General features: G+C 48.7%; 1 long non-coding RNA gene across 1 annotated transcript; it reads right to left on the bottom strand.

Moving 5' to 3' along the window:
• Positions 1 to 18,039: 18,039 nt before the first annotated feature.
• Positions 18,040 to 18,829, bottom strand: LOC138521897 (uncharacterized). Its single transcript, XR_011283164.1, has 3 exons — positions 18,731 to 18,829; positions 18,517 to 18,624; positions 18,040 to 18,376 (listed from the first exon to the last, which is right to left on the bottom strand). It is a non-coding gene; the product is annotated as an uncharacterized lncRNA (long non-coding RNA).
• Positions 18,830 to 20,906: the final 2,077 nt, after the last annotated feature.

Here is a 20,906-nt window from a genome sequence, read left to right on the forward strand (position 1 = left end):
TTGCTTACCAAATCTGAAGATGGCTGTCAGAGGGGCTTAGGGCGAGGATTTATTACCTGCTCTGAGCCACCAGCTGGCAGCACTTTTTGATTGCCTGCACTTCTCCGTTCCTCCCTGCCCCACTTTGTACTTCTCCTCTTCCCTGCGCGATCTGAATGACACAAGGCCTAGTAAGTTCGTTGTTTTGTCCTCCATCTGTTTCCCCCTCCTTGTCGCACCTAGAAACACTTGTGTACAGGTGCGTTATAAATGCCATATCATACCCTCAACTTCCCTCCCTAGCCACCTTCCGCAAGAATGAAGTATTCTTTACTTCCCAATAGAACCTTTTCAAGATGTATTAGAACACCACATCTGTGTGCATACCACTCCAAGTCCCTTGCATTACCTGGGTCAATAAAAAGGTATCACATTTTCTTCAACTCCTGTTCTTTTTTCTAAGCAGATAGAATAAGGACACGCCTTCAACTCCATGTGCAGGTGTGCTGAAAATCTAGCTCGAGCAGGAGCTCAGGTCTGGCAGGCAATGTCCGCTGCATCCTTTTATTATTATTATTAGGGTATTTATTGAGCACAGACATGGCTTCAGGAAGCAACGTAGAGCTTCACAATCCTTAGTGATGCCCAGCTGTGGAGGAATGAGGGGCAGGAAGCATGCTCTATGCTGCCTGTACAGGTAACAAATCTGAGTAATTAAGAGTGCTCGAGCGGATGATTCATTACAGGACCACCGAGGATGCTGCATAGTAGAAGCATCGGTAGCGAAGTGTGGACCCTGCTAGACATTTAAACTGGGAGAACAAGCAGGTAAGTGGTGCTGAGGCATGTTTATTTGTTCTTTACTGACACAGCCCCACCACAGAAACAGTGATGACCAAGCACTGTGGAACATGGAGATGGGGGAGTGCAAATCGCACGGCATAGGTCTCCCCATGGTACCCGAAGTGCAGGCCTTTGATGGACTCAGCCGTCGCCAAAGCACTGCAGAAGGAGAGAAGGAGAGATGGGGGGGTATGCTACTGAAAAGGAGGTTGAGCAGGATGATGACCCTGATCTTAAGAGGCAAAACGTCGCCAAATAGGCCAGAGCAACATTGTTGCATCATATCTTGGAAATACTTGAATTCTCAGAAAAATAAATGAATCCTGCGGAAGGGGACTTTCCCAAGGGGGTTTCCTCCATTCCTCTTGTATGCGTGCACCCTGCTGACCCAGCGCTCCTTGTGTGCACTGTTTCCTCAACTAGCTGTTTTTGCAAGCCCTCTGGTCCTCGCGCTCGTGTGCATTCTTTCAAATTGTGATCAGCTGGTATCTCATTACCATCGGACCTCGCGCTCTTTGGCGCACCTTTCTAACTTGATCAGCTGTTGGTCCCAAGGCCTCCAGACCTCGCGCTCAGCGTTGGCGCGCCCCATTCCATCTTGTCAACAGCAGTTTGTGATTTTTTCCGAGCACGTTTACAGCAGCAGCGCCTCACTTTCAAGCGGTAAGCCTCGTGGCCCCCATTCTTCTTGGACCTTTATCTCCCCTCTGTCTATTACAACTGGTCTCCCTGTTATGCTTTCCAATGCTCTCGTTTCAGCATTCCCATCTAACTCATACCTCATTATTTTTACTTATGGTGCCTTAGCATTTGCCACTGAAAGTCAAATTTGGTTGTGTTTGGAAAAGTCAAATTTGGGTTTGTTTTGAATAGTCCAGTTTGGGTGTGTTTTGTTGGGTGTATGTTGAAAGTCGAATTTGGGTGTGTTTTGAAAAGTCAAATTTTAGTGTGTATTACATTTAACTTTGGCTCTCAATTCTATGGCAAGACAGGAGGCTCCTATTATGCATTACAATCTTTACAAAAACTTTTACAAACAAAGAAGTTTCAATAACAGAACTAAATAGAGTTCAATGTCAATGTTAGGGGTATCTCCCCAATCCATCATGGAGGACAGGTCATGCCCTGCAGGAGACCAATGAGCATGGACCCTCTTCAATATAAATTCTTTACTCCAATCCCCACTCCTCTTTCTTTGCTGCTGACACCACAGCTAAGTCAATCCTTCTAGTTGTGCTTTGTGTGCTAGTCAGTAATGGTTAAATTGCATATTGTTTTAATATAGTATTTTATATTGTGTAGTGTGTTGGTTATGCACTATATTCGTACTGTTTTTTCACGTACAAAATTAAGTTCATGGTATATTCCGTCGCTTTATTGTAGCGGGGTCTTTTTCTTTTGGTGTCTTTACCGAACGCGTGCGGGCCTGTCAGAAGCTTTGGCTTCAGGTCCGACGCGCGTGGGTATCCAGCGCTCCTGCAGCGCAACTGTCTGTTGGGACTTGGAGGGTAGCGCAGAGCGGCCCGCACTCTCCATTCCCTGCATGTGTTACTTTTCAGTTAAGAGCTTTCAGTTAAGGGGCTGGGCAGCCCTTCTGCTCTAGTCCGCGTGTGCGGCTGGGTCTGTCTCTTTCAGTTAAGGGGCCGGTCGGCCCTCCCGCTCCGGACAGCTCTTTCGCTCCAGGCCGCGTGTGCAGTGGTGTGTTGTTATTTCAGCCCGCTCCAAACTACGTTGGCGACTGTGTTTCTGGGCATTTCAGGGGCTGGTTGGCCCGCCCACTCCTTCCCCAGCGCTCCTTTCATGTAACACGCTTTTGGTCGAGCGTATTACGGCGACGCGCGCCGGTCTGACAGAAGCTTCTGCTTCAGACCCGGCGCGCATGGCCCTCCTTTCATTTAACACACTCTGGGTGAGCGTCTTTACAGTGACCTGTATGATCAAGTTTGAGGCCACGGCTGGGGTGAAGTTCGCGCGGCCCTGATTTCTTTAATAAGCTCTTTCATTGAGCATATCTACAGCGAGCATGTGCAGCTGTAACATCCTTTTAATTATGGGCATCTATAGGCTTTGAACACCTCCGTTTTCTTTCAGTATGGTCGTTTTGTGTATATGTATATATATATCAGTATCAACATCAACTTTAGCCTGGCGCGCGTGGGCCTCAATTGTTTGGAAATATAAGAAAAGCTTCTGCTTCAGCACAAAAGTGAGATGGCTCAATAATAAGGCTGCAGGTTTACCATGCAGAAGGACCTGGGTTCGATTCCCGCCATGTCCAGTGTACACATATGTGTATGGATATGTATGTGTATTTTATGTATTACAAAATTAAAACATTTTATTTTTGTTTTTAGTTTGATATTTTCAATTTATATTTGGCGCTGATCCGCCTACTGAAGAACCTGATATGCGACCAGTCTGCAGCTTTATTTATTTAAGCGCTGCACATGGCATAGGTGATTTGCCTTCACTGTAGGTGTGCCATAACCTGCTTGGTTTCAGGCTTTGCCTGAGTTCTAATGCGAGGTTACCCCCTCATGTACTGCTGGTTACCACACCCTGCTAGGGTGAGCAGTTTGAGGTGCACTTGCTCAGTGTATTCTCTCCTAAGAAAATATATTTTAGGCTATGTGTGGAGCACATTAACAACTTTTCTTATTGGCGGTCACCTGGATGGCTCAGTAAGCGTCAGCTTTTATATAGGGATCCAAGGTTCGGGAACCTGTGCGAGCTTAACCCCATTTTCTTAGGAAAGGATTGCTTTAGATTATTTATTTATTTATTATATATGTATTGATTATGTATTTATTATTATTCATTTAGTACTTCAAAGAAAAGAGTGTTTGTTCCCATAGGTTAGTTGTTTACAGGACAACTCAGTCCGACACTTCCTTAGGCATTTCTCCTCCCCAAGAAGATGTCAGGGGGTTTTCTACGCTACTCGCCTTCATAGGGCATTTTCCCCCCTTTTTTCTCTTTGAATAAAACAGTCCTGGTATCCTTTATTTGCTCAGGAAAAGAAAAGACCCTAAGAAAGGGGTAAATGATGACTGGAAGAGTGGTCAAGTTGATTACCCAGTTTCTCTCAGCTGGCTGAAGAGGGAAATAATCTATAGTTTCCCTATTGATGTGCAAGGACTGTGTGGCTTGATGTTCAGATGGGGTTTGCCTGCTCGGCAGCACCAATTCCTCGATCCTTAAAGAGCGGAGTGTTTTCCCTCAGACTTTGTCCCAAGATGGCATTCAACAAGCCAATATTAAGATCTTTGCGGGGGCAAGACAACTCTTTAGTCTTGTAAATAAGACAACATTATGCATCCCAGGTTCAAACCCTGATACAGGGTTTAGAAAACATTGCGGGCGTGAGGGAAAAGGATCACCAAAGAGGTAACATTTTAGAGGTTGCCTCGATAGCCTTGCCTCCCAAGGCTTTGCCTGTCCCCCTAATACATCTAGCGGTGTACGCAATCTCTCCTCTGCTCGAGGAGTTCAAGCGTAAACTTTTTGCCCTCAACGGAGTTTGTTTCTCGTTGCAGTTTGTAAGAGGTTGTTAGTTCTCTTTCCTTGACCCTTTTCCCTGGGCAATCCAGTCAGGCTTTCACTTTCATGCATGCAGAGGTCCACACCTCAATTTTGAAGGGACAGTGTTCCCAGTATCCCTTCACAGCTTTTCAGTTGCTGTGCACGATAATGATGCCAGGGCCCCTGCCCCTCGCTCCATTCCCTCCCCCTTTTTTTCAGACGGTTTGCTTAATAAGGTTACACCTGATGGTTTCTGTTTTCTCCTGTTAGCAGGGGTACTTCTTGTTCATGGCCAGTGCAGAGCTCACACTTGATATTTTCCTTTCCGTCTGTTTGCTTTTCTGGGTATTTCACCAGGCTAGCAGAGCCGATGCTGGCTCACCTCAGCTCCTTAAAGGTCCGGATGATATGCTTGTTTGGTCAAGTTCTCAGTTTCTAACCTCCTGTAGAGTTAGTGGGGCCCCTTCTACAGTAATGGGGGTTTGGTTATAAGTGCAAGAGTTCTTATTGGAACGATGTAAGGTGCTCTTTCTCTGCACTTCAAGGTGGACTCCAGGCTTGTCATCCCTCTCCTTCTGGTTTACAGGTTTTATTCTTGGATATGTAGAGAAGTTTTTCTGCTCCTCTAGGACGGGAGGATCTCCCTCAAAAGGATAGAAGGGTCTGGGAGTGGCGTTCATCTTTCATTCAAATTATTGCGGCCCCCTCTATCACAGGGTGTTACAACGCCTCAGCATTTTCCTCCCCGCAAAACTTTGTCCGTGCGAATCCTTGAGGGCAGGGAGGCACTTCGTTAGTGATTGAGTTGCTTAGCTGCCTGCATAGCAGTGAGACTTTTTGATTCCCTCTGGGGATTGTCTGGAATAAGATGTCAGCACAGTCTGCTGGGGCGGCCAGGATAGTTCAGATGTTCGCAGACGGAAGTTAGTCCTCCTCCGGTAAGCAACTTCGTATTAACTGCTTAGTGCTCAGTTTATTTTTATTTTTTACAGTTTAGAGATTTGTCTCAAGACTATGGAATTTAGTCAATCCTCCTTTGGAGGGTCTATGGTTTCCTCTAAGGGATATATCAACCATGGGGGAGGGTTTAAGGTCCAAGCTCACGTTTTCTCTTTGCAAGTTCTGTTTCTTATGGGTCAGGTTTAAGTAAATAGCTCCCTAGTTTCATGTTAGCAGAGTACTCATTCAAGTCTGGTGGTTTTCTCTCTCTCTCTCCCCCTGAGGTTCTCTCTGACGCGTCAGGTCCCTCCAACTTATCCTTAAATTACTCTGTCTTTATGGCTTGGTGCATTTAGCTCTCCCTGGTGTTTTTCAAGGATTTCACAGGAATATCTCTGTCATCATTGTTCCCTGGTTGGTTTATTCTTAGTAGGGATACTATTACCAACTATTTGCTGGGTTTCAGGTGTGTGACTCATCTCTTCCATCCCATTTCTGCATCAAGAAGAAGTATTGCTTTTCTTGAATATTGGTTTGGGAAGGTTTTCTGGTATACAGGTGTTACATTTGACTGAGGGCAGTCGTGTTGTTAAGGGCAGACCTCGGGGTACACACTTTTGGGTGCACAGGGCCCTCAAGTCTATTGGCATTTAAGTTCCACCTAAGATGGGTTTTGGTCCTATGACATGTTATTAAAGTGTCCCTTTTCTCCCGCTGTGACCTTCTAATGAAGATTTGTCTTCCAACGCTGTTCCCCAGTGTAACTATGTGGTATGTCTAGGTTACCAGAAGATGGTGTGACATTGAGTGTTTTAATTGATTTTGTGTTGAACACAGAGAATCTTAGCACTACTATTGCCCTTTTTTCCTGCTATTCCTATAGAAAGTCCTTTCGTCTAACTAGAGTCGGCACATCTTCCTCGTTCTTTGCAGTTAAGACTGCTAGGCATTCTAGGACAGTTCCTGGGGTGGTCTTAGCCTATACGAACATTTTTTTGCAATCATTTGATTGATCAAAATAGAAACATTTAAAACATTTCTTCTTGTTTTATTGGATTGTCACTATTGTATGATCATGTGGTAATTAATATGATGCAAGGGCTTCAAACTTGCATAATAGGGGCCTCCTGTCTTGCCATAGAATGACTAATCCCCCTCACTAACGTGAGAAGGGGGTTTAGATTCTATTAAAGACAAGGAGGCGAGTATTATCCCACCCACCCTTGATGGGCTATGATATAGCATTTATAGTGCGCCTATACATAGGTGTTTCAAGAGAGAACATTCTTTGGTTTGTTGTTCTTCCCACCCACCCACCCTTTGGATTTTGTCTTCATACTTTATCATCTAGTCTGTGCAGTGGACGTCTGATTTAAAACAGCTACAGAAAGAGGAGTGGGGATTGGAGTAAACGACTTATATTGAAGAGGGGGTCCATGCTCATTGGTCTCCTGCAGGGCATGTCCTGTCCTCCATGACGGATTGGGGAGATTCCCCTAACATTGACTTTGAATTCTATTTAGTTCTGTTATTGAACTGTTTTGTTTGTAAAAGTTTTTCTTTGCTGCTGTGGTTTCAGAGTAAAGATTGTAATGCATAATACTCCCCTCCTTGTCTTTAATAGAATCTAAACCCCTTTCTCACGCTAGTGAGGGGGATTAGTCATTGTAACCTGCTAGCCCAGAGACTGCCCCATATAGTTGTATTTGCATATTTCTCCCACTGCCTCCTCTTTCTACCTGCCCATGGCGTTATCTGTTTCTCTTATCTACTCCAACTGCTTCTCCATCAACTATCCTTCCCTTCTCACTAAGTCTGGTAAGAAGAAATTTAAAAAGGATATCCTGGCCGCCAACCCAGGTCTCCCCAATGCTGATACCTATTCCAGCGCCTCTGCCAGACAAACCTTCACTGACATCCTCTTTGTCGTTCCATTGCCGGGTCTCTGTACCCCTAATATGATCTCTGTGCGCCTTCCTGTCTCCTCCTCTCCCATTAATGCTGACACCCGCTGGGAAGTCCTCATGGATTTCTTCGACTCCTCCAGAGTCGTCATTAATGTCTAACGGCGCAGCTGATGTCGATTTGTCCATGGACTTTGTCAGTGACTTACTTCGATAGTTCAATGGGTTCTTCGATGACTTTGTGTTGAGGCCTCGATGTAACGCTCACCTTGTATCCACAGGGACGCCTCTCGACTGGTCTGGGACACTTCTGGGTTCACTGCACCTCCCCCGGACTTCGTTCTGTCAGGAATCAGTTCTAGAAGATAGGAGGTGGATTTTAGCGACTTCTCCTTCCCTACAGAGACCCACCTCCCTGCGTTCCCCTTGCGGTTTCCCCTTGGGACTTCGCTCACCTTGATTTTCGGAATGTCACGCTCTCCATCCTGCCGTGCTGGGCAGGGGCGCGTCGTTGTTGGCTTGATCTGCCGAGTTACTTCACTGGCGATTGCCTGGAGTCCAGACCGGCTGCGACTCCACCTTTCAGGTAAGTCTTTTAGTGTTTTTAGAGTAATGTCTATATTGATGACTGCCCCAATAACCTTCTCTTGTCTTGCAGAGGCTGATGGAGAGAGCCGAGGCTGATGGAGAGAGCCGAGGCTGATGGAGAGAGCCGAGGCTGACGGCTGAGTTTGGGAAGGTAAGGATGCGCTCGGGAAGGTAAGGATGCGCTCGATGCGGCGCTGAAAGAGTCCTTGCAAGTCCTTGCAAGTCGACTGACCTGTACTGCTGTTCTTCACAGGTCGCAGAGAATTCCTGGAAGCGGCGATGTATTGGGACCAAACGCCGAAGATGATGTTTGGTATGGCGGAGGCCTTCCAGGAAAGCTGGTAAGTAGCTTCTGATTCTTTCCTCTATTGTCCTAAAGATGTAGCAGGAGAACGATGGAAAGGTTCCTGAAGGCTCCGACTGGATTGAGGAGCTGGAGCTGAACAGGTAAGGATAGCAATGCTCTTTAGAGTTTGTTCACCCGTGCAGGCCAGGATGCTGAGCAGGACCTGGTGAACATCACGCTGCAAAAGCAGAATAACGCGAAATGCGTGCCTTGGGTCGGGCGTGGTTTAAATACCCGGCAGGTATCCCCGGTGCCTTTGGGGCGGACCCCGCCCTGAAGCTAGACTGCTTGTTGCAGTTCCCCAACAATCCTTGTGAGGGCAGCCATGTTCACCCATTGTCCATTGGAACCCATACTTGCCAAGTGAGCCTGATGTCAACGGTGCCAGGATTGCGTCCAAGGCAACCGCAACGGGCTGGCGTGGGCCTTTCTGGCCTTGTAACTGTACTGAGGCGGGGGCCATGGTGCCCGAGACACATAGTCTGGGTTCAAGGTCGTGACAGCACTCACCCCCCACCCCCCAAGGCCCCTTTCACGGTGACCCTCCTGTCAGGTCCTGGCTTGTCAGGGTGCTCTCTGTGAAAACGTTGAAGCAGGCGCGGAGCATGGATGTACTCACTGGGCTCCCATGTTCTGTCCTGTGGACCGTAGCCCTTCCAGTCCACCAAATAGTAGAGTTTCGTTCTCACATATTTAGAGTCCAAGATGTCCTTTACTTCGTACTCCGGTTCTCCATGAATGTTTACGGGCCCTGGTGGGGTAGTAAGCCGAGTTCCTGGCTTCACCGGCTTTAGAAGAGACATGTGAAACACCGGGTGTATCCTCATGTGGGCTGGTAATGACAACCTTACAGCAGCTGAGTTAATGATGGATTCCAGAGGGTAGGGTCCCAGAAACCGTGGGAGAAATGTTCGCTTCCCCTTTATAGGTATGTGTTTCAAGGCTAGCCACATCTGATCCCCTACTTGGTAGTCCGGGGCCTTGGTGCGATGTTGGTCTGCGTATTTTTTCTGGCGCGCCTTGGCTAGTTGCAGATGTTCTTGAGCTCTCTTGAAAGCCTGTGAGATGGTCGTGTGGAGGGTTGTGATGGCTGGCATTTCCAGAGTCGTTGGGAGGTCTAGCTCGGATGTGCGCGGATGTCTTCCATAAACCGTAAAGAACGGCATTTGTCCAGTGCTCCTGTGCAATGAGTTATTGTAGGCCTATTCGGCGATCCATAAGAGGTCCTTCCAATCCCCTTCTGCCTGGTGGAGCATGCAGCGTAAATACTGCTCGAGGGTCTGATTTGTTCTCTCGATTTGACCGTCTGTTTGGGGGTGGTGGCTAGTGGACAGTCGGATGTCTATCTGGACTAGAGAGCAGCATTTTCTCCAAAGGTTGGACACAAACTGAGTTCCTCAATCCGATATTAGGGCCAAATGGAATCTGTGCAAGTGCACTACATGCTCGAGGAAGATCCGGGCGAGGCCAAAGGCGTTAGGCAAACCTTTGAATGGAAAGAAGTGAGCCATTTTGGAGAATAAGTCCACTACTACCAGGATGGTGTCGTAACCTTGACAAGAAGGGAGGTCAGTAATAAAGTCTAGGGACAGCATGTGCCACGGGGCCGGTGGACTGTCGAAAGGTTGAAGGAGTCCTGCAGGTCTTTTCTTGGAGGATTTGTTCTGGGCACAGATTCCGCAAGACGTGATGAATTCAATTACATCCTTGCGCCACGTTGGCTACCAGTAACTCCTCTTCACTTTAGCCAAGGTCTTTGCAATTCCCGGGTGTCCTTCTATGAGAGAGTCATGGTACTCTGAGATGATTTGTTCTTGCAGCTCCTTCACCGTCATGAACAGCCGGTTCCTGTAGTAGGGCAGTTGGTCTTTAACACAATAGTGTTCACCTCTGGAACCCCATTCTTGTAGTTGCCCTTGAGTTAGCACTTGCCGGACTTGGTATAAGAGGTCGTCTGTCATGGGCGCTACTCCCGAGGGGCCAGGACTGGCCCAGCGTCCTCGGAAGCAGACCCGTCTTCCAGTACTCCGGACCCAGCAGACCCCTACAGGGGCCCTTTGGACCGTGTCCAGGTGCCTTTGGCGCCAGGCTCATGAAGGGTTTCAGTCCCGGCGCCATAGGCGCTGGGCTCATATTGATAAACAGTGTAATAATGCTTGGGTGGACTTACCTGAGGCAGACCATGCTGCATATTTACCCAGAACAATCCAGTCTGGTTGAAGTCCCCAGCCATCAGGGCTGGGAGGAACTATTCCCTCCATTCAGGAAATCTTTTCTTACCTGGGTGGAACCGGTGGAAGAACACACTGGAAGCACTTCTCTGCTATTTAAACCACGCCCGATGGAAAACACGTGCTTCGCGTTATTCTGCAGCAGCAGCAGGACGCTCACCGAGTCGGCTCCTGCATTCCAGGTCCAGAGTCATCTTCAGCTTCCGCGCAGCAACCTGTGGATGAAGAAAGACACAGAACAATACTTACCAGATCCCGGAATCCAGTCACCGGCAAAACCTGCAAAGAATAAACATAAGGTTAGAAAAGTGCAACTCGCTCGCAGCCGCGCCCGCTTACCTGATCCATCCGTGATTGCAACGGAGCTAACCGCGGCCTTCTCTTCGGCAGCTTCTCTGCACCTGAAAGGCAAAGGACATAATTAAAAAGGGGTTCGGGTGAAGGCAGTCGCATTCATCTTAACTCACCAGTTTTTGCACGCGCAGAAGCGGCCGCATCAACCACAGCATCCCGGCACCTGAAAACCAGAAAAAGGACATTATTAGAGGTGCCATTAAAAGCGGCCAACGATCATTATACTTACGTGCATCGGCACGTGCAGTGGCAACAGATATAAAGCCCGCAGCATCCCGGCACCTGAAAACTAGAAAAAGGACATTATTAGAGGTGCCATTAAAAGCAGCCAACGAACATTAAACTTATGTGCATCGGCACGTGCAGCGGCAACGGAAAACTACGCCCCCAGCATCCCGAGGCCTGAAACAAAGGAAAAGGGACATTATTGAGGTGCCCATCTTTTAAAGCCTAAAGTCTACAGTATACTTAAGGCATCCGCTCGTGCAGTAACGGCGGCATCGCTCTTCGGCATCCCAGCACCAGTGCCACAACTAAGGCCGCAAAAGACTTGAGCCTCAACACTGAACTCATCCAGTGACGTAACTGGAATCCACGCACCCCTGCACCAGACGCAGGATGGAGAGCTCAGCATTTATACGCCTAAGGTGAGAGCTCGCCGAGACAAGTAGAAAGCTAGGCTGTGGGAGAAACTGGCGATTGGTGGGAGAAGGAATCCCATCAAACGGTGATTAACCCTTTTTCTTCCACCTGCAGAAAACTTACCCTGCAAGTCAGACATTCGATAAGAGGAAGCCCAGTCCTGAGAGTCATCCGAGCTCTACGCTTCTCAATTGAAGAAACGATAGCAGCCCAGCCGGGATCAGCGCCTCCGTGGGAATCAGGTGAGCGTTACATCGTCCTGGGTCATGGTAGTGGTGATGCCTAGGAGTCTGTCACCAGGGATAATGGCCATGGGGTTAGGAGGTACATGTGCCATTTCCTCGGTGCCCGCGCATCCTTCAAATATTGGAGATTTCGGTGATCTGTTATCACGGTGATGGTATGTCTGGCTCCCAATAGGTAGTGTCACCAAGCCTTGAATGCGGCCTTAATGGCCAGCAGCTCCTTATCGGTGATGGCATAGTTCAGCTCCGGCGGCGTGAACTTCCGTGACCAAAAGGCCACTGGATGCAGTTGGCCTGTGTGCGAGTCCTTCTGTGACAACACTGCGCCCACCGCCATACTAGACGCATCTGTTTCTACAATATAGGGGAGGTCTGGACGTGGATGCCGCAAGATTGGGGCAGTGGTAAACTTCGCCTTGGTTCTTGGAAAGCCTTCTCCGCCTCTTCTGTCCAGCGAAAGGTCTTGTTACATTTCCGCAATAGTGAAGTAATCGGATGCACAATTTGGGAGAACCCGGGAATAAAGCGGCGGTAAAAGTTCGCAAAACCCAGCATACTCTGGACACCCTTGATGGAACTTGGCGCTGCCCAGTTGAGGACCGCGTCAACCTTGTGAGCATCCATGCGTATCCTCTTAGGTGAAAGGCCAAAACCCAGAAACTCTACCTCCGCAACATGGAATGAGCATTTCTCCAACTTGACGTAGAGATGGTGTTGTTGAGGCTTGGTCAGAACTGCCCGTACATGCCCAACATGTTCTTGCTCAGAGGTTGAGTACACCAGGAAGTCATCAATGTACACTAGGGCGCAGACATCAATGAGTTCTCTAAGCACATTGTTCATGAAGTATTGGAACGCGGCTGGGGCATTACTCAGACCGAACAGCATTATTTGATATTCGTATAGGCCGTACTTGGTGCGGAATGCCGTTCTCCACTCGTCCCCTTCTTTAATGCGTACTAGATGGTAGGCCCCTCTAAGATCCAACTTGGTATAAATCTGGGCTTCTTTGACCTGGTCTAGTAACTCCGGGATCAGCGGCAGAGGATAATGGTTTTTGATGATAATTTGGTTCAGGGCACGGTAGTCGATGCACGTTATCAAGTCCCCTTCTTTTTTCGGTACGAAGAATAACGGAGCCGCGACCGATGACTTGGACGGGCGGATGAAGCCATTGGCTAGCTATTGCTTTAGATATGTTTTCAGGTGTTGGTTTTCCGGTTCTGTGAGCACATAGATACGCCCACACGGAATCCGGGCTCCAGGCTGCAGATCGATCTGGCAATCGTAGGGTCTGTGAGGTGGCAGAGTATTTGCTTGCTCTTTCTGAAAAACATCTTGAAAGTCTTGATAGTGGACTGGCAGTGTAGCGACTCCTCCCAGGACGCTCACTGCACCCTCACGCACAGGAGAACTGGCGTGCTTCCCCTTCTGACCTTTTGGGTAGCAAGTGTGCATGCAGCCATGGGCGAAAACCAATTCACGGGCACGCCAGTTGATTCGTGGGTTATGTGCGACTAGCCACGGCATTCCCAGGATTAGCCGAAACTGCGGTGCCTTGATCAGATCGAAGGTGATGATTTTGCAATGTCCATCCTCACACAAGAGGATGAGTTCTGTGGTGCATTCAGACACAGGTCCCGAGGTGATCTTGGTGCCGTCAACGGTTGTGACCGTCTCGGTGGTTGACTTAGGACAGAGTGGTAGCCCCATCTTTGCTGCGACGTCCTGATCTATATAGTTCCCCACTGATCCACTGTTGATAAAAGCTTCCATTGAATGCATGACAGATGGGTGCTGGTGAGTGATTAAGATCACAGGTAGAGCAAAATGCGAGGTCTGTAGTTGAATCTCCTCGCTCGACAATTGGACCCCTACAATTGCCGGGCTTGGCATTTTTCCGACTCCTCATCGGGGTTCTCCTTATCTGCAGCCCCGACGGTCCTTTTGGGCGGCTTGACAGGGCACTCTTTAAGGAAGTGGCCAGCCTTGCCACAATAACTCCTCCTATTTGCATGGGTTCTATGGCACCTTCTGACCCTCGAGGAGCTTGGTCTTTGGGTCGCACAAATACACGGCTGGCATATGGCTTACCACGATCGCTTTTTCGATCTTGCAGTCGCTGATCTAGCTGTACCACCAGGCTAATGAATTCAGCACAATCCCGAGGTGGGTCCACCACTTGAGCCAACACATCCTTCACCTCCCCTCGCAGACCCCGATGGAACAGGGTGGTCCGTTTGTCCTCAGGCCAATCTGCCTCCACAACCAGCCTATTGAAAGTGGCGATGTATGCCAGCAAGTCCTGGTTCCCTTGTCGAAGGGACAAAAGTTCATTATCTAAAGCCTGTCCATGATGGCGTTGGGCGAAAAGCTTTTCCAGCTCCTGTAGAAACCCTCCAAAGTCCTGCAACAGGGGGTCATTCCGACTGATGAATGGCACCGACCAATCAGCAGCACTCTCACTCAGATTGGAAAGAACGAAGGCCACCCGCGACTCATCAGTGGGAAATGCCTCGGGTCTGCACAGAAAATGGAGGCGACACTGGTTCCTGAAAGTCGCATATCGTCGGGTATCTCCCGAGAATCGCTCCGGAGGGGCTAATGGTACTGTTCCAGGTAGGTTGATCTGGACCGGATTGCTCACTGGAGTCAGCGTTGAAGGGGCAATCCCCGGCAACGAGGCTTGCTCGGCTTGTGATTGAAGAAGTTGCCTACTAAGGTTGTCCATTCTTTCCTTGGTCACAATTAGTTCTCTCCGCAAGGCGTTGGTTTCCTGCCGCGATGAGTCCACCTCTGCGCGCAACTGCCCCAACAATTGGGCCAACTGATCAGTCTCTGAGGTTTCCATACCGGGCGCCCGGGTGGATTATTAAGTACGGCTTTGCGTTCTGTAACGCTCACCTTGTATCCACAGGGACGCCTCTCGACTGTTCTGGGACACTTCTGGGTTCTGGGTTCACTGCACCTCCCCTGTCAGGAATCTGTTCTAGAAGATAGGAGGTGGATTTTAGCGACTTCTCCTTCCCTCCAGAGACTCACCTGCCTGCGTTCCCCTTGGGACTTTGCTCACCTTGATTTTCTGAATGTCGCGCTCTCCGTCCTGCCGTGGTGGGCAGGGGTGCGTCGTCGTTGGCTTGATCCGCCGAGTTACTTCACTGGCGATTGCCTGGAGTCCAGCCCACTGCGACTCCACCTTTCAGGTAAGTCTTTTAGTGTTTTTAGAGTAATGTCTATATTGATGAATGCCCCAATAACCTTCTTCTCTTGTCTTGCAGAGGCTGATGGAGAGAGCCGAGGCTGACGGCTGAGTTCGAGAAGGTAAGTATGCGCTAGGTGCGGCGCTGAAAGCGTCCTTTCAAGTCCACTGACCTGTGCTCTTCTTCACAGGTCGCGGAGAATTCCTGGAAGCAGCGATGTATTGGGACTAAACGCCGAAGATGTTCGGAATGGCGGAGGCCTTCCAGGAAAACTGGTAAGTAGCTTCTGATTCTTGCCCGTATTGTCCAAAAGATGTAGCACTTGACCAATGGAAAGGTTCCGGAAGGCTCTGACTGGATGGAGGAACTGGAGCTGAACAGGTAAGGATAGCGATGCTCTTTAGAGTTTGTTCGCCCGTGCAGGCCAGGATGCTGAGCAGGACCCGGTGAACGTCACGCTGCAAAAGCAGAATAACGCAAAGTGCGTGCCTTGGGTCGGGCATGGTTTAAATACCCGGCAGGTATCCCAGGTGCCTTTGGGGTGGACTCCGCCCCGAAGCTAGACTGCTTGTTGCAGTTCCCCGACAATCCATGTGGGGGCAGCCATGTTCACCCATTGTCCATTGGAACCCATACTTGCCAAGTGAGCCTGATGCCAACGGCGCCAGGATTGCGTCCAAGGCACCCGCAACGGCCGGCGTGGTCCTTTCTGGCCTTGTAACTGTACTGAGGCGGGGGCCATGGTGCCCAAGACCCATAGTCTGGGTTCAAGGTTGTGACACTCGACTGCTCTCAATGAGAATCTGGCCTTCGTCCTGGAGTGCGTGCAGGGTTTGGCTCGAGCCCTTTCCTTACCGGCTTCAGACGGCGCGATAGGAGTATGGCCTTCTTGCTTTGAGGGTTTCTGGCTGGAGTAGAGGCCTTAGTGGGCGGGGGCCTTAGTGGGGCAAGATATATTCCTGTCTGCGGAGGAGTTGGATGAGGAACACGAAGTAAGCGATTTGTGATGCCGTTTCTTCGATTTCCTTGACGACGACGAGGAGGTGTGGGAGCCACTCCATGACCTGGACCTTTTAGTCTTCTTCCGTCGAGGAGAGTCATCTCTCGCTTCGTCAGAAAAATCGACTTCCGACAGGTCGAGGTTTTGTGCTCCACACCGAGACACCACAAGTACACCCGATGTGGGACCATCGGCTACATTTTCGCGTCGCAGTCGTGGCATTTTTTAAACCCAGTCTTCAGGTTTGTCGGAGCCGAAGACATGACATCCTCGAGATGGAGGCTTTCGGGGGATGTCGAGTCGACCTAGTCGACGCATGGCGCATGGCGCTGTCATGATTCCTGCCCCTCATGTCCCCAGCCCTCCAAGATGTCAGGCTGGAGCCAGGCCACGATCACCTACATGGCCCTCAAGGGCCTCTCCATCCCTCCAAAGACCCACTTGGAGTCAGACTTGGCGCTTGTGGCAGCAGACTCACTCACTCCCATAGGATAACATTGGGGATTGGACTTGTAGTGCATTGATGGGGACAAGATGGATTCCCCCACATATTTCGGTTCCCAGAACTGCATGTGCAGTCTAGTCTTTTGGGTGTGGTTCAGCCCAGAGACACCTGGGATACCAAGAGAATATTTAAGCCACGGCCAGGCTGAGAAACTTGCTTTGTGTTTTCTGCACCTGCAGCATGACGCTCACCGTGTTCGGATCGGTCTCCAGTAGGCCTGCATCTTTCTTCTGCTCTCAGCTCCTGCAAGAACACCGTTAGGAACAGCTTTACCTTGCGGCGCTTCTGCCCATCATTCATTGCTTCTTCTGTTCTGTGGGCATCTTCGGCGGTGTCATTCCCATCCCGGCACGCCGCTTCCTAAGGAAAAGGGAAAAGAACAGAAAAAAGGCATTAGTAAGCATTCAGCAAATCTTCGCTTATTTCTAAAGACTGTTCGAGCTTCAAACGCTTACCTGAATCCCAGCCGCTCAGGGGGAACTCTGTCTCCGGAACCTCTCACCCATCTGCAAGAGGGAAAAGACACTCCAGGTTAGCGGGGAAACATCTAGAGGCGCCGTATACCACGCTTACTCACCGCATTTCTTCTTCATAAATGGCATCCACACAGAAAACGTTGCGGCACCTAAAAGACACAGAAAAAGAACTCAGTTCAATACAAATACGAAAGGGTCGCATCGCGCATCGCGCTCTCAATCCCCTTCAGCGCTACTCATCTTAGCAGTACGTCGCCATCCCCGGACGCCGGCCATCGTCTAAGGAAGGAAAGGAACGAAGTTAGAGAACTGTTCAAAAGACTCATTATACTTACCTGTCGGACTCTTGCCAGTGAAGTAACTAGGCAGCAACGAGACCACATCAATCAACGCACCCCTGCACTGAAAGCAGGACGGAGAGCACACTTTCCAAGAAAACAAGGTGAACTGTGGATCAAAGGGAAGGGTTGGACCCCGGGGAAGAAGGGGTTGAAGCACTCAAAGACAATAGGGAGACTGGGCCTGAAACACAGGAACTCTACCAATCCTGTGTTTCAGGCCCAGTCTCCAGTCGAGTAGACTCCAGGGAAGGGTTCGAGGTCGTAAGAGGTCAGAACAGGCTGAGTGACGTCCCTGTGGATACCAGGTGAGCGTTACAGGCGCCCTCTGCCGGAAACACAATTCCGAAGCGGCTGAGGCTGGATATTATCAAAAGATGAGGAATACATCATGGGAGGACACAATCAATTTGGAGAGGGCATTTGTATGTGGCCTATGGGTTGTAGGTCTCCTAGAAGACCCTATTGAGCACTGAGGCTAGCACTATTCGCTGTAGCTGATTAAACACACCTTTCCCAAGCACTGCAGCATGCAGTAGTGTCTTAAAGGGCTGATTCACGCCTAGAGGCACATTGTACTGCATTGAACCCCAGTCCTACCACTATACCTGCCAGTGGATACCTATTGCTGCCTCAGACATCTAGTCCCCCTACATGCACAGGACTCAGGAAGGTCAGTATCCTAAAACTCCCCCCGGGAGCCTACAACTAGGGCCTTCTGCTAGCACTATGCATGCTACCACCCATCATCTGATAAAACTACTTTATGCCATAACTATAAGCCTTATAGTATCACACAATAATCAGGGTGAGAGAGAACACACACTTTCATAACTGTGTACCCCTCCGGATCAAAAGAAATTTCTAGTTTTTTGTTTTTTCTGAGGGTCAAAGAGGTTTTTGGCCCCAAGATTTTTAATGCACATTTGTCAATATAGAAACAACCAGGAACACTTATCAATTTACAATTTTGTACACAATACACATGGGTACAGTCCAGTCAAATTGACTGGATTTGATGAACATTAGACATGTTTTTTCTTTTTTATGATCAATGGAACTCAGTTTACAAATAACATGTGGGCACAATACAAAATGACAGCGAACAAATATCAGTGTTGGTAATGGACACTGAAGTGGTGGAAGGATGGTCAACACTGTTGTGTTTCGGCCAAAAGGGTAAAGCTGTTGAATGAAGCTTGCATGTGGTTGGCCTTCATCAGGACGGTGGAACTGGTAGTAGAGGAAAGTGTCATGTTGGTCTCTGTCAAAGAAATGACAAGAGGTACGTGGCTCAAAGAGTGTGTAACCTCATAGTATAATTACTCAGTAACAAAAAAGTTGTTCATGCTGTATTTAAGATGAAATAGCAATAGTGTTAGAATAAAACATCACTGTGCTTACCATGTGCAAAGTTTTGCTACGGTGAAGGAATCGTAAGCTGTTCCCCTGTTCTGATTGTAGGAGAATTAGACCACCAGTTGCTTGATGGATGCGGGCATATCCAACTGCCTTATAGAGAAAGATAAGAATGGAATGGCTATAAAGAAACTATGAGCGTTAAACTAAGTCTCTTATGATGAGCAAATCGTCACTGCCTCGAGGGTAATCTTCTTACCTCAGTAGAAATTGTTTTCTATCGGAGCACACTTGTTCCTAGTGCATACAAGGTTATTTGGCGCTGGTGGATCCAGTAGCGTTGTGGGGTAATCCCGGTTGTGCTGGGAAAAAAGGAGGGCAGAAATGAAGTGGACTACTATACTATGGTGGTCAGGTACTAAGTATACCAGAGTACACAATCAACGCCCAAAATGCAAAGATAGAAGTGCAGGGACTCATTCTCAAGGTGCTGGTAGGATCCCAACGCGCCATATAGAATGGAAAAACTATTGTCTTGAATATCAAATCATGTTGGTAGTGTAATGTAGACCCTTGAATCCGCAGTATGTGGTACAAGAGAACGTGCGATTTCGATCCGCGGTATAGGGTTGTGCCGCATCTAAACCTGAAGTGCCAGTTCCTTCGTATGATTTTTAAAGAAAAGCAGGTCTATGCAGTGAGAGCGCTCTATTGAGCTAGTCCAATACACTAATCTTGGTGACTCCGTCCCTGGAGAGGTGATCCCAGTAAACTAGAGTACGTGATAGGATCGGATCAGGTGTATACTCGTCTGAGTGCTATTCACTAACTATAAGCGTTCAACCCACAGCAACAGGCTTAAACCACCTCAAACAACAGGATCGAACCACAGCAAATAAAACCTGTTCGCTCATGAATCCTAAACCTACCACCTTCCTCCCTCGGTTTAAGCTACACAACCAGCAGGCATTTATCAAACCCACCAGTTTCTTACCCAAACTAAATGTAAACCCTAAATCTACTAATGCAGAACATACTATTGATATGGACCCCAACTACCTGTCACCTACCTCCCTTCAAATATTTTGCAATCCTACCAAAACAGACATTCCTTGTCCCACCACAATCAGAAACAATAGACTCTGTGCTAGACTTGAAGTGGATGGAACGGATGGGAAGGATGAAATGGGTGTATGGAATGGATGGAGTGAATCATGTGGATGGAAGAATGAGTGGATGGAAGGGACTAGTAGACTGAATGGATGCAACAGATGAAATGGATGAACTGACGAAGTGGATTGAACGGATAGAGTAAATAAAATGTATAGAATAGATGATACGGATGGAGTACTCGATCTCAAGCGCTTTACTGATAACCACCATATCACACTACTACACTTACTCTCCTATGTACTATCACTCAACTAGAACACAGCTATACTATGACACATTCGGTATAGCTGTTCTCATACTAACACTACCCACAAACTCCTCATCCTAATTAAACACAGCTAGCTGAGCATATACCGCTAGCTTAGGCGTCTCTTCAGGCCTAATGCAGCCAGAACTCAGTCTGGGTGTCCACCCTCCAGACTGAACACATCCAATTGACTTTCTCACCACCACACCTATCGCTAAGAAGCACTTATCATGCAACTGCCACACCAGCTGCACACATATCCGGTGCGCCCATGCACCTTATGACTCTCTCTCTCTCTCTACTGACTTGAACTGCGGTTTCCGAGGGCGTTCAACCTACCAGCACTTTGAGATAATACCAATGATACATAAGGCGCTATATAAATGCCAAGGGCCATAACATAACATTAATGGCACTGTCATGGTGCAAGGCCCTCAGGCCAATCTCCTCCTCTTAGATAGGCGGTTCCCTCACCTCATCAACTTCTTCATCTCCAGCTGTCCCCTACTCTCCTAGGCTACCTTTCCCTCTTCTCTTTCCCCCCTCTGCCCCACCTCAAGTTCCCTCTACACCTCCACGGGGCGTACCTCTACCCGGGAGGTCTTTAAGGTTGGCAACCTTCTTCATCTTCTCACTCTCAACTCTCGCTCTGTTGTCAAACACTCCTCTGACATCTGCCACCTCCTAGAAGAACTTGACCTTGATGTCCTCGTTTTTACCGAGACATGGTTCACGGCCAGCTCTGTCACAAGCATTGGCACTCTCGACCCTGATGGCTACAAGAACCTCTCCGCCCCAAGATCCACCCGGCCTGGAGATGGTGTAGCCCTAATCTTCCCTCAGTGAATTCCTGCCTCTATCATCCCAACTCACTTACTCTTCTTTCAAATGCCTTGTTTGCAGGCTCTCTCTCTCTCCTAGCCACTCTCTTAGTGTTGCTACTCTCTACTGGCCCCCTGGTCAAATAACCTCTTTTCTCTGAGTGGGCAGACCTGACCCCTCCCCTCCCTCCTGG

The sequence above is a fragment of the Ambystoma mexicanum genome, chromosome 1q, assembly GCF_040938575.1.
Source record: "Ambystoma mexicanum isolate Mex_15411 chromosome 1q, UKY_AmexF1_1, whole genome shotgun sequence".
Taxonomy (NCBI): domain Eukaryota; kingdom Metazoa; phylum Chordata; class Amphibia; order Caudata; family Ambystomatidae; genus Ambystoma; species Ambystoma mexicanum.